The 13,977-nt window shown below is 43.7% G+C and overlaps 1 protein-coding gene across 4 annotated transcripts in view; it reads right to left on the reverse strand.

Annotated features, from left to right (window-relative positions):
• The window catches only part of U2AF1 (U2 small nuclear RNA auxiliary factor 1), a 1,073,176-nt gene that overhangs the window by 824,813 nt on the left and 234,386 nt on the right, over positions 1-13,977 (reverse strand). The window lies entirely within an intron of this gene.

Raw genomic sequence — 13,977 nt, forward strand, 5'->3', positions numbered from 1 at the left:
ATAGCTGGGTCTTTGTGGCCAATAGTTTGAAGTAGGCTGTCAAATAAACTTGTTTCTCTGGTGTGAGGTAGGCCATCTGGGAAGTTGTATTCAAGCTTGCTCCCAGGAATACAATTTGTTGGCAGGGTACTAGGTGAGATTTCTTTTGGTTTATGGTGTACCCCAGTGAAGCTAAGTTTCCTTATCCTGGCTTTCTGCCTGAATTAGACAATCAATAAGGTATGGGTATATTTGAATATTTCTTTGCCTGCAGAATGCAATGACAGGAGCTAGGCACTTTGTGAATACCCTGGGCGCTGTAGATAAGACAAAGGGCAGTGCAGAGAACCGATAGTGCATGTAGCCTGCTCTGAAGCGTAGATATTTTCTGCAAGATTCCTTTATTGGGATGTGCAGGTAGGCTTCCTTTAAGTCCAATGTTGCCAACCAGATGTTTTTGCCTAACATGGGAAGCAGCTGAGGAACAGTTAGCATTTTGAATTTTGGGATTACCAAAAAGGTGTTTAGGATAGACAGGTCTAGGACAGGACTCCAGGAGTTGTCTTTTCCGGGTACCAGGAAAAGTCTTGAGTAAAAACCTTGTCCCCATTCTTCTGCTTGGACAGGTTGGATAGCCCTAATACTTAGAAGAGAGAGAACCTGCTGTTGAGCCTCTGCTCACTGATTTGGGGGTAGGTCTGGCCAACCGTTTGTGGTTGGTAAGCTGTGGAAGTGGAATCTGTATCCTTGGGAAACTATATTTAAAACCCATTTGTCCTAGGTAATGAGTTCCCAGTTTTTTTGCATGCAAGGCGATCTTTCCCCCAAAAGTAGCAGTCCGTTGAGCAGGGCTTGGAAGGTTTAAGGTCAAGTCATTGTGACAGTTTACATAGGGGGGTGTTTTACTACTTCCAGCTTTGGAAGTGGAAGCCCCCCACTGCTTAGGCCTGTGAGACTTGAGACTGTAGCCTAGGTGGTCTGCTGTTCCTGGGTTTGGACTGAGAAGGCCTGGAAGAGACAGGAAAGGACCAATTATTTGAAGGCCAATGTCTACTAAATCTGGGAGACTGTACTTGCAGGAAATCTTTAACAGTTTGCATGGATTGGGCTTTTTCCTCCATCTTTTTAAGTACCTCTTCTCCTTTGTTGCCTAACAGGCGGTCTTGGTTTAAGGGAGCATCCAGCAATTTAGCTTTAACATGATCTGGCAGAGTTTGCTCCTTAAGCCAAGCACACCTACTAAGAACAGAGCCAGTGACAGCAGCCCTAAAAAGATCTCGCTAAGGAGTCAAAACCACATTGCAAAGTATGTTTACCAACTTGTTTAGCAGAATGCATTAAATCCTGTAATTCTTTATTTTCAGTACAGTCAGGAATCAACATCAATTTCTGTTTAAGTAATCCAATAATATGCTGCTGATACTTTGTTAATGAAACTGGCAGTTTAAGGCCCTAAAGGCCAAAGTAGCAGAAGTGTATACCTCCTTACCCCTCTGTCAAGGGCCTGGACACTATCAGAGGGGGTAGGGTTTCTGGCTGTAGTAGCCTTAAAGCCTTTGGATCCCTGTGAAATGGTCTCTGGGTCCGCAGTAGGATTTTTAAAGAGGAACTTGTGAAAGTTAGGTACTCTGCAATACCAGTCAGGTTTCCTGGGAGCTGGAGGTAAAGTGTCAGGGGCCAGGCTAGATTCCAAGAAGGCATCATCAACAATGTCCAGTACAGGAGGGATACCTAAAGACCTGTGTTGAGGTAGGAGTAAGAATTCCCTAAGCCTCTTTTTGGAGTCAGAGTAATCCTGACTTTCCCAGCGGAAATGCTACCTAAGAGTGTGCAAAGTTTCACCGAGAGAGAAATCTTCTGGAGGGGAAGCAGAGGGAATTGAGTCCTCTGCATCAGAATCTTCATAGGTAGACGAGGACAAATCCTGTTCATCAGAAGAAACAGAAATTTCAGAATCCTGATCAGAAGGAAAATCAGTTCTAGGTCTCCTAGAGGGAGAAGGCTGGCTTCCCCTAATTACAGTAACAAGGTCTTCAGCCATTCTTCTCATTTGTTTTTTAGGCATATGGGCCTGACCAAGCGGTTTGGACGTCAGTTTTCTAGGCATGGATCGAGTTTTAGGTCTTGAAGAAGATGGCATCGGTTTGATATGCAAGTCAGTAGGCCTGAATACACCCGCAGAAGCCAGTGCCTGCACAGCAGCACCGGACTCATCCAAGGTAGAGGCATCCGCAGGTTCCATAGTCAAAGAAGCATCTCGCGGCATACCGGACTCTGAATGGGTCTTAGTAGAGGCCTGCAAATCTGAAGTAGCGGGCATCAGGGGCTGCGAAAGCACCTCACTGAGTACTAGCGACTAGCTTAAAGAAAGCATAGTCGGCAATTTTGGACCTATGCAGTCTGTCTCTGTCTTTATCTTTGGTTTTCCGGAATGTCGGTAGTCTGATGCTTACCGAAGCCATTTCTGGACAATTAAACAGAATACCAAAATAGTTTGATGCGAAAATGAACTGACAACGAATAGTACGAGGATTGAATAAGGCACAAAACTGACAGCGAGGGACGTCGTGGTCTGGGCCTAAGCAAGGAATACAGTATGAATGAAAATCTTTATGAGGTATTTGCTTTCCACAACTAATACATTTATTAACTTTTACTGACGTCTGTTTAGAGCAAGAAGGATCCCCAACAGGGTACTTAGCTTTTTTTAAGACTTCGGTTCTGAAACTCGAAAATGAAAATTTCAGGAGTCGGCCGACCGGCACTTGCGAACTGCTTCTGCTTCGGGCACCACACGGCAAGAAAGACTGATGTAATGGCGTTGGTTACATGTTTTATACCCCTGACTACCTGCCGTCATGGAAGAAGAGACAGCAACCAACACAGGACCCAAGACTTTGATAATCAGGCCGGCTAAGGGTTACCTGCAAGCAGAAAACCCAAATGGAATGGCAACAGTGAAACACGAAGAACATCACCTTAATGCTGCAGTATTTACACCCATGATGCCCTTCCTAAAAAGGGCATCAGAAGCATAGCAGTACCCCTGGATAAAATCTGCTTTAATAAATTCCTGAAGGGACTTGCTAGCAGAACCACAGCAAACTCCAATACAACTAGCAAAACTGCATAAAGTAAAAAAATATATACGTTTCTCACAAAGAGCAATTAACTCAGTAGAAGCAAAGAAAAAAGCTGGTCAGAGTTTCTCAAGTCATATCATGTTTACACTTTCAGATTAATTAGCGTGTTAATAAATGAAAGTTATGTACTTACTATCACAATGTATATGGATGAGCAGGTCCTTCCTCAAACAGGACTGAAACCACACCCATCTTAGACCATCACTACTAATTCACCCAAGCCATAATGCTCTGCTGATTCTCTCTCCAGGTCTCAAGGTGTTCTACTTAACAGCAAAGCACACCAAGAATGCTGCCAATACTACTTCATAATTTTGTATGCCACAAGGTTAACGGAAGAAGGGGAAAAAATGCTCCTACTTGTCCAGAACAGTTAAGATAAAACACTATCTGGTATGAAGGGATCCATCCTCAAACTTCAGAACACGGTCCAAAATCTTATTCTCCGGGGTGGCCATCAAATGAGAACATCTGTAATCACTGTGGCTTCGAAGGAAGACCAAGACCTACAGATCACATTTAGCTTGTAGCATCTTGCACGATTATTCAGTAAAGACTATGCAGCAATTTTGCAAATATAATTTATTGATGCATTTCTGAAAACTGCTGGAGAGGTAGCCGCCACTGCTCTAGCCAAGTTTGCTGTAAGCACAGAGTTCAACACTTTTTTTCCTTTCTAACATAGCTTATTACAAACCAATTAGCCATTTAAAAATATAGGTTTAGGAAGTTTGGAACACAAATTTTTTAGAAGATGGCTTTCTTAAATTATCACCATAAAATTTAAGATTTTCTGTGGACATTCATGCAATGTAACAGAGTCTCACCTCTATGCGAGTACCTAAAAATGAGTAGAGACAACTAAATGACTCACTAAGGTTTGCCTCAGTGGCTATCTTAAGCATGAATGAGAGAAAAAATAGTCCAAATTGTTGAACTATCCTTAAGGAAGACCAGGTATGGAGGCCTTACATGGAAGGCCTATACTTTACAAAGACTTTTCTCTACCAAGCTTCTAACCTGTTGCCTGCAATTTCCTGATTTGCCCTCCTACTTCAATACCTACACATAAATATGAAGAATATATCTGCATTTAATTTTACTGCAAATCGTCCAGTCTCTTTTACATATATTATCTGTATATGCCACCTCTCAGTTATTGCTTTGTCCAATTTATTTATGCACAAATATGTGCAAGTTGGCATTAATAATGTTTTTTTTCTGTTTATATCCTTTGGCTTATTGACCTGGGTTGTGCATGAAATAAAAATCAATAATACACAAATGCAATCTCTCATGTGCCTCTATCAAGGTACATCTCTGTGAGAACTGCATTCTGGGGCTTTGTGGTGTTCACCTTCATTCCAAAGACTCAGCAGAGAGCTGCAAGAACTCTGTCTTAAACTGGTGCAGGTTGGAGCAATCATCAAAGTAAAACCTTTGCCCCTTACAGACTCTGGTTTGCTACAACAACAGACATGTACTTGGCAGACACCTTGCGAGCTGAGCAAGACAAGTGGGAAGGCCCAAAAATGATAACTTGTTCCTAACAGAAAGCGTAGAAACTTCCTGGGCTCCTTGCTAATCTTGATGTGTGAATGGGCATTCTAGAAGTCCAAAAACCACATCTGGTCACTCCCTTGCAGACAAAGAAGGATGGACTGCACTAGGACTATCTTAAATGATTGTTTGGGATAAACATTAGGTCACAAATACAAAACTGTCCTGAAGTCACTCGACTTGTCTGGAATTCTCTTCTGGAAATGTAGACAATATGGAGCTGTAACCAGATCCCTTCTACTCAGGTGGGATCTCTTAGAGGGCTCTTTTCATGGCAACATTTACCACCTCTTTTCTTGTTGCAATCATGATGGGGGTAGGACATCATACAATGAAATACAGTAATAGGGGAGGGTGTGTGGAAGGAAACTGTGTAACCTTTGGAGTTTAGACATTACTGTCAGAATCCACATGTCATTTAGACATTACTGTCAGAATCCACTTGTCATGCAAGATGCCCAACAAGCATCTAAATGGAGGGACAGACAACCACTGACTGCCTCTAGAGTAAGAGGCTGGCATCCATTCTGAGGTTTCCACAGCCTCACCGTTTCCTTTGCTCAGCACCTGTACCCATGTCTGCTCCTTTAGGCTATACTAACTTCCCCTTTTTCCTCATAATTTTTTTTTTTTTTGCAAGTCCTAGCTTGAAAACCGCACAGCAATCAGAGTATTAAGTCTCCTTAAGCTCTTCAGCAAATTCTGTGAGGCACAGCCATGTATGGTGGAAACAGGAATACTGGTTCCTGCTGCCCCACATGTTACATCCGCTTTGTTGGCTGTAAGTCACAAAAATTTGAGAAACTGGGCATAACTGCCACCTGTGACTAAGTTGGTCCTAAAATGTCATTCAGGCAATTCATGCAGCAACAGGCAGATACTGCTGGAAGTCTAATGTGCAGTGTGTGTGTGTGTGTGTGTGTGTGTGTGTGTGTGTGTGTGTGTGCTTTTATGAGAGATTACTGTTCTTAATATCAATCAGGAGAATGCAAAAACAAGCTTTCCAAACCTGCCCACAACTCGACTCTATCAGGAGGAGGAATAGCAAAATGCTGTGGTGAAGGTGCTTTAAGAGTAACCACAGCAACAACCTTGCTTGAAAGTCTCAATTCAGCAAGTTCGGTCATCAGGAAATTAAAGGATCCTGTTTGGCCACCCCAGAACAGCTACTACATCAGGATCCTTTTTTGTGGTCCTGACCACAAGGAGTAATATCTCCTCCAAGGAGGAACAGGATGGCTGCATGGGGGAGGGGGCCCTGAAAGGCTTCTTGCAGGACTTTCTGGGGAGAGGATTCAGTCTCTGTAGGCCATCTTTATCCATCATTTCTATAACCTCCCCAAAGTGCTGGCTGTCTGGGGAGACTATGGTGAGGATTCAACATATTCATCATCTGTATCTGGGGACAGGAACTTGAGCAGGGAGTCCAGGTGCTTTCTCTTGCAGCTACATTTCTTACTTGTCCCTGGAAGAGAAGGGTCCAAGCACGAAGGAGATGCTTGTGCCGACGTGTATACGTCAAATCCTGCAACAGCCCTTCAGGCTTTCTACTGTGCTGTAGAGAAGAGTACTTTTACTCACAGCAGCTAAACTCTCAACAGAGCAGATAGACCCATGAAGTCTACACCTAACAGAACGCCAAGATCAGCAATAGGTCTGGCAATGTCCATTCTTCCATCATATGTTGACCAGAGACATGAGGTAGTACTTGTACTACTAAGGGAAATTTGGCCAGGGCATCAGGGAGATTCCCCTACTCTCTTCCACAGGTACCACTTGTCTTGCATTCACCTGAGCTACCACAAACTCGAGCAGGCAGGACCACAGCTGAACAGCTCATCTGGTACTAATACTGATTCAACACTGGTGACCTTAAGCCCTGGGGTGAAAGAAAGTCCCATTGTCAAAAGCACAGGATCAGTCTATACAGATGGCATAGGTGACTTGGAAGGAACTGACCCCCCCAAAGGTTGTGACCCCTAAAAGGACATCACAACTGACACTGAAATCCGTCAAAGTCAACGCCTGAAAGTTCAAGACAAGGCATTTAAATTTGTGCCAGAATGAGGTAAAGAGGGAAAAAAAGATGAAAATCAGAAATGAAAAAAAAAAAAAACAGTACGGAAAGAGAAAAAGGTACAAAACAGTTTCTGGTGAACTTCTAGGCTTCTTCCTTTTCTAGCCACCTTTCTAGTAGTCCCTAATCTTCCGCTTTGCATTTTATCAGTTAGAGATTACATCTCCGTCCTTGAGGCAGAAGAGGATAACCTCAAGAGAAGAGTGTGAAGATAATCCCCCTTTTAGGTGTGGGCACACAGCTACCTTTCAAACTATACAATATCAACTTGTTTTAATATCCAAGTTTTAGAGGCCTAACTGACTGAAAGCCTGCAGTTTCAGTCTTGGTGGGTGAGGAGTACTTACCTCCTCATAGTAAATATACACAGGACAACTATTTAAGACACAAAAGTAAAAGTAAATTAATATTACAATTAAGAGAAGAATTATAAAATAAAATTAATACACTAAACATAAAATCAAACTAATTGATGAGCTACAGCACCACAGTCCAGCAGTTGAAAAGTCAAAGATTACAACCGCATCATAAAAAACAGTTCTACTATGAAACATCAAACAAGAAACTCCCCAGCACAAGAAACTCTAAAAACTAATATTCGAAACACAGAAGGACAGAGAAGCTTAAGTTTTTATTTTTTTTATTTTTGCAAGGCAGCAAGCTCTTCTTGCAGTAGGAAGCTTGCCCACTATACTCGGGGACAAGCAGAATGTCGACCAACCTTTAATAGACACGTGTCGAAGCTGCACGTCACTGAATGGCCAAATCATCTATCCCTTAACCATGCGCACATTAAAACAAACACTACAAACTGGGGGGGGGCTTTGTCCCCCCCACGACCCCAATGTGGGGGGGTTGTGCCCCCCCACTCCCCTAAAATACAGTGTTGTACCTACCATAAATGTAGATGTTAGTGTGTTCACCCTGCTGCAGTCATCACACTTGGGTTATCCTGCCGTCAGGCGGTCCCGCAGTCGGCCAGAGTTCCAAAGTCTTGGTCCAGCTTCGGTTGCTGTCGCTTCTTCCCTGACGTCAATGCGCCAGGGGTATACAAGAGGCATCAGACGCCATTTTCTTCAGTTTTTCTTGCCCGAGATGTCAGGTGCCCCCAATAGGCAAGCAATATATAGTGCTATATAAAAATATATATATAAAAATAAAACAATACCTTCAGTCACAAGCAAATACACCACAGAGGTTGTATAGGACAGAAAGATATAGATAAGTCTAGTTAGTTCAGAGGGGATGGAGGGAGGGTAACCTGGACTGCAGCAGGGTGAACACTTGAACATCTAAATTTATGGTAGGTACAAAACTGTACTATGTTCATCGTGTTACCCTGCTGCAGTCATCACACTTGAGTTGAATCCCAAAGCTAAGGATGGGTGGTGGAGTTAAACAGGACTAGAAAAAGCTAGTATGCCCTGCAAAACTGCTATGGCAAAACCAGCTCTAGTCTTAGAATATAGAGGCAAGTGATAGCGTTTGGTGAAGGTGTGCACTGAACTCCAAGTTGCAGCTTCGAGAATATCCTTGGTTGGCACCCCCCCTGAGAAAGGCTGCTGATGTAGCTGTAGCCCTGGTAGAGTGGGACCTAATGTTAGCAGGTACCAGTTTTCCATGATGCGTGTAGCAGAAACGTATGCAATGTCCTATCCATTTTGAAATGGTCTGTTTTGAGCTTTTCCTTGTGATCCTGCAGCATAGGCTACAAAGAGCTGGTCAGATTTTCTGAAAGCCTTAGTTTTATCCAAGTGGTAACGTAATTGCCTGTGAATGTCCAAAGAGTGCAGGAGTCTTTCTCCTTTGTTCTGGGGATGGGGATTTGGAAAAAAGGTGGGCAAATGAATGGTTTGGTTTAGGGCCACACTGGATACCACCTTTGGCATAAAGGAAGGGTTAGTTCATAGAGAGAGACTGTCTTGATGAAAAATGAGGAAAGGCTCCACTGCCATTAGTGCCTGTAGCTCTGAGACTCTTCTAGCTGAAGTAATTGCTAGCAGCAGGGCAGTTTTCCATGAAAGAAATTTTAAATCAGCTGAAAAAGCTGGTTCAAAGGGCGTCAGAGTAAGCTTTTCCAGAACAAAGTTGAGATCCCAAGTAGGTGGTGCTCTCCTGGGCGGTCTTATGTTCTTAGCCCCTCTGAGGTACTGTCTTAGGAGTGGATGTGAAAATAAAGGAGGATCCGTGTTGTAATGGGCTGAAATTGCTGAGGCGTGGATCTTAATAGATGAAAAGGAAAGTCCTTTGTGCAACATCTCAGTTAAATATTGTAGAATCTGAGGAATGCCTGGATCAAGGGGATTTTGGCCTTTAGCCTGGTTCCAGGCGCAAAATCTTTTCCATTTGTCTGAATAGGTTTTCCTGGTGCTACGCTTCCTGGCCTCCAGAATGACATCCATAACAGCTTTGGATAGAGGTGTTGGCTGGTTGTTTAGGTAATTTGCCATGCAGCCAGGTTTAAAGTCTTGAGCTGGCTGTGTAAACTGTCTCGCTGGGTGAGCAGGTGAGGAATTTGTGGTAAAGTCCATGGTGGGCCGTGGGCCATGTTCCTTAAGTGCTGGCGTGGCCAGTCTGGTGCAATGAGTATCATTTGTGGCCTCTCTAATCTGACTTTCAGCAGTACCTTTGCTAGAAGAGGCAGTGGAGGAAAGGCATACACTGTTAATGTTTTCCAACTGAATGAGAAGGCGTTCACTTTCCAAGCTTGTGGGTGGAATGTCCTTGTGCAAAATTTTTGAAGTTGGTAGTTTTGGGGGTTGGCAAACAGATCTATGTCTGGGCGTCCCCATTTTTGAGTTATCATTGCAAATACTTGTGGATCTAGTTTCCACTCGTGGGGATCCATTATGTTTCTGCTTAGGTAGTCTGCCAATGTGTTTTTCTTTCCTGGCAGGAATTGTGCTTATAGTTGAACTTGGTAAGACAGTGCTGTGTTCCATAAGGTCATTGCTTGCCTGCATGTGTGTGCCCCCTTGCTTATGTACCACATTACTGTGGTATTGTCCGTCTTTATTATTAGTTGTCCTGGGTGTAAGAGGTCCTTGAAGGCTGTTAGGGCATTCTGTACTGCTAGCATTTCTTTTTGATTGATATGCAGATGCTTTTGATCTGTAGTCCATTTGCCCTGAATGCACTGTCCTGACGTGTGCTCCCCAGGCATAGTCCGATGCATCTGTTAAAGTTTGCCTGGCTGTGGGTAAGGTGAAAGGCTGGCCCTTGTTGAAGTGACATGCCTGTGCCCACCATAGAAACTCCCGTTGAAGGCAGGGAATAAGTGGTATCATTGTTTCTAAGCTGTGGCTGTGCTGAGTCCATACGCTTTTCAGGTACCATTGTAATTTCCTCATATGCAGTTTTGCAAATGGTATTAGTAGTATGCAAGATGCCATGAATCCCAAGGCCTGCAGAATTTTTCTTGCACGGAGTTGGGTCTTTGTTGTCATTATTTTGAAGTATTGAGTCAGCTGTTGTTGCTTGTCTGGCGTGAGATGAGCCATCTGGGCTGTTGTATTCAAGCTGGCACCCAGGAATATTATGTTTTGTGAGGGCACTAGTTTTGATTTATTTTCGTTTACTGTGCACCCTGGGCAACTTAGAAGGTGTTTGACAAATGCCAGATGCTTTAAAAGAATGTCCTTGCTTTCTGCTTGAATAAGGCAGTCGTCCAGGTATGGGTATATATGAATTCCTCTGTCAGCAGTATGCAATTACTGGTGCCAGGCATTTTGTGAAGACCCTGGGCGCAGTAGATAAGCCAAAGGGCAGTGCAGAGAATTGATAATGGGTTGAACCTGCAATGAAGTGGAGGGTATCTTCTGCAATTCTGTCTGACAGGGACATGCAGGTATGCCTCCTTGAGATCCAACGTTACTAGCCAAGCCTTCTTGCCCAGCATGGGAAGAAGCTGCTGTAGTGTTAGCATCTTGAATTTTGGTATTTGCAGATAGGTGTTCAGAATTGAAAGATCCAGAATGGGTCTCCATGCTTTGTCCTTTCTGGGGACTAGAAAGAATCTCGAGTAAAATCCTTGTCGTTGCTCCTGTGTAGGTACCTGTTGAATGGCGCTCACGTCCATGAGAGCTGTAATTTGTTTTTGTGCTTCTGCCCATCGATTCGGTGGCAGGTTTGGCATTCCTTTTATCCTTGGCAAGGTATGAAAGTGGAATCTGTATCCTTGTGAGAATGTTTAGGACCCATTTGTCTTTTGTGATGATGTGCCAGTTGTCTACTAAAAGTGCTAATTTTCCTCCCAAGGGAGCTGCCAAGAGAGATTTGCTTGGGAATTTGAGGGTTGAGTCATTGTGTTTTGTCTTCTGCTAGCTTGGGGCCTGTGTTCTCCTCCCTTCTGGGTAGCAGTACCCCATTGGCGAGGTTTGTAAGGGCCTTGGGACTGACCTCTGCCCCTTGGGCGTCTGCATTTGCCCCTCTGTGATCTGTCAGAAGCTGGAAAGGACCAGTTTTTTGTTGGCCAATTTCTGCTGAAATGAGGGGGTTGTACCTGTAAAAAAAATCCTTGACCGTCTGCACAGACTTTGCCTTATCCTCCATTTTCTTTAAAACCTCTTCTGCTTTGACACCAAACAACACATCCTGCTGTAAAGGTGCATCCAATAATGTTGCTTTAACATGATCAGGTAGGGTTTGTTCTTTTAACCAAGCATGTCTACGTATGACAGACCCAGTAACAGCTGCTCTACATGAAGCTTCCAATAAATCAAATCCACATTGTAAAGTATGTTTGCCCTCCTGTTCAGCTGCATGCAACAGATCCTGCATTTCCTTGAATTCCGACTGTTCAGTATGTGTGCTCATTTTTTTGTTTTAACTGAGACATTAGGAATCGCTGATATTTCAGCATGTGAAACTGACAATTTAATGCTCTCATAGCCAGAGTAGCTGAGGTGTATATCTTCTTTCCCCATCTATCTAGGGCTCTGGAATCCCTTTCACAGGGTGCAGGATTTTTAGCCATAGAAGCTTTAGCCCGTTTGGGACCCTGGGAAATTATTTCTGGATCAGCCACAGGGCTTTTATAAAGGAATTTGTGTGAGTCAGGTACTCTGTAGTATCTGTCTGGTTTGGCTGGAGCAGGCGGTAGAGAGTCTGGATTTAGACTAGACTCTTAAGTAAACATCATCCACAATGTCTAAAACTGGAGGGATAGCAAGTGGTCTGTGCTGGGGTAGTAACAGGAACTCTCGGAGCCTTTTCTTTGAATCAGAGTAGTCCTGTCCTTCCCAGTAGAAATGTTCCCTCATGGTGTGTAAAGTTTCCCCAAAGGAGTAGTCTTCAGGGGGAGATGCTGAGGGAATAGGGTCTTCAGCATCAGTGTCTTCATAAGGGGGAAAAGTGCAACTCTGTTCCTCAGAAGAATCTGAGGAAATTGAAACCTGGTCAGAAGAAGCATAATCCTCCTCCTGTCTTGGTCTTTTATCTGGAGGGGGATGGGAACCCCTGATTAGGGTAATCAAATCTTCAGCCATCTTAAGCATCTGTTTCTTAGGCATGGGGCCTTGAACTGTAGACTGATGTACAGTCTTTTTTGGTTTTAATGGAGTTTTAAGCTTAGCATAAGATTTAATGGTAAGTGTAGTCGGTCTGAAGACACATTCTGCAACCAAAGGTTTTTCTACTGCACCGGGATGTCCTTCTGCTCCGGTGTCGGAAGGGCCTAATGAAGATGGCTGTGACGGCCTAGTACACTCCGCTTGAGAATTCGCAGCTGTCTGGGGTTCCGAAAACCGGAGAATCGGCGACAGGCCCAGCAGAGGCCTCGGAGTCTGGCTTGGTCCTAGGCTGCCTGTCCTTATCCTTGCGGTTTTTATGCATGCCGGTTGTCAGCTGCTCCGACGACATGATATAATTAAATTTCCTACCAAAGTAATGTCGTGCGAAGTCAAAACGGCGTTTGATAGTTCGTTTATTAAACCTAGCACAAAACCGACAACCTGTGACATCGTGGTCTGGGCCTAGGCAAGGAATACAATAAGAATGGAAGTCCTTATGAGGTATTTGCTTCCCACAAGAAATGCAATTGTTAACTTTTTCTGACATCGGACTGAGGCAAGAAAAGGTTCCCCAACGGGGTACTTAGCTTTACTGAAGACTTCGGACTGAAATTTTCCGTAAATCTCAGGTGTCGGCCGACTGGCACTTGCGAACTGCTTCTGCTTCAGGCACCACGCGGCAAGAACGACTGATGAAAATGGCGTCGGATGCCTCTTATATACCCCTGGCGCACTGACGTCAGGGAAGAAGCGAAGCAACCAATGCCGGACCAAGACTTTGGAACTCAGGCCAACTGCGGGACCGCCTGACGGCAGGATAACCCAAGTGTGATGACTGCAGCAGGGTAACACAATGAACATCTAAATATACTAACTCAGATCGCACTACAATTGGGAAAAGGGCAGATTTAAAAGAACGGCCAACCAATTTCTTTCCCTTAGAAAGAAATCATTACGGCCATTCGCTGAAATGTAGCTTCGACATACATGTGTCGATTAAAGGTTAGTCGACATTCTGCTTGTTCGACTATGTAATATAGACCCTATACTTACATATACCAAGTACACTGCCACACAAGCTCAAAGTGGAAAAGCTACCCAGAGAAGGGAATCACTGCTGATACATACCCCAAAATCACATGGGCAGTGACTTTCTCATGGAAAGCAGTGATTGGCATTTTGTGCTTGGCCTACTGTCACTCGAGGAAATTCATCTCTGTCACCTGTAGGTATACCATAAAAGACTGCTCAAAGACTGCTCCCAAAGCAAAAAAAAAAAAAAATCTAAATTTGATGATGAAATGACTAAATAAAATAAATCAAGTATATCAACTAAAAGCTCATCTTCTGAAACTTGCTAAATGCCAAAGTTATGCCCCTGGCCACATTACCAAAGCACATCACATTACCTCACCTTCCAATAACTCGCTTCCCTTTTATATTCCTTTAATTGCATATCACATTTAACACACTACTCCTGTAAATAGTGTACATAAAAGTACAGTTGTGTACACTTACCATAAATGTAGATGTTCAAGTGTATTCACTGTTGCAGTCATCACATTTGGGTTATCCCTGCCAGGGTAGCCCCTCAGTCGGCCCGAATACCACAGGCTTAGTATTTCTGCGTCAGTTGCCATCACTCCAGGATTGACGTCAGGTCATCAGTGGTATAAAATAAAGCAGCCAATGCCATTACATCAGCTTT

This window comes from Protopterus annectens, chromosome 5.part0 (genome assembly GCF_019279795.1).
Source record: "Protopterus annectens isolate FY-2018-M chromosome 5.part0, PAN1.0, whole genome shotgun sequence".
NCBI lineage: Eukaryota > Metazoa > Chordata > Ceratodontiformes > Protopteridae > Protopterus > Protopterus annectens.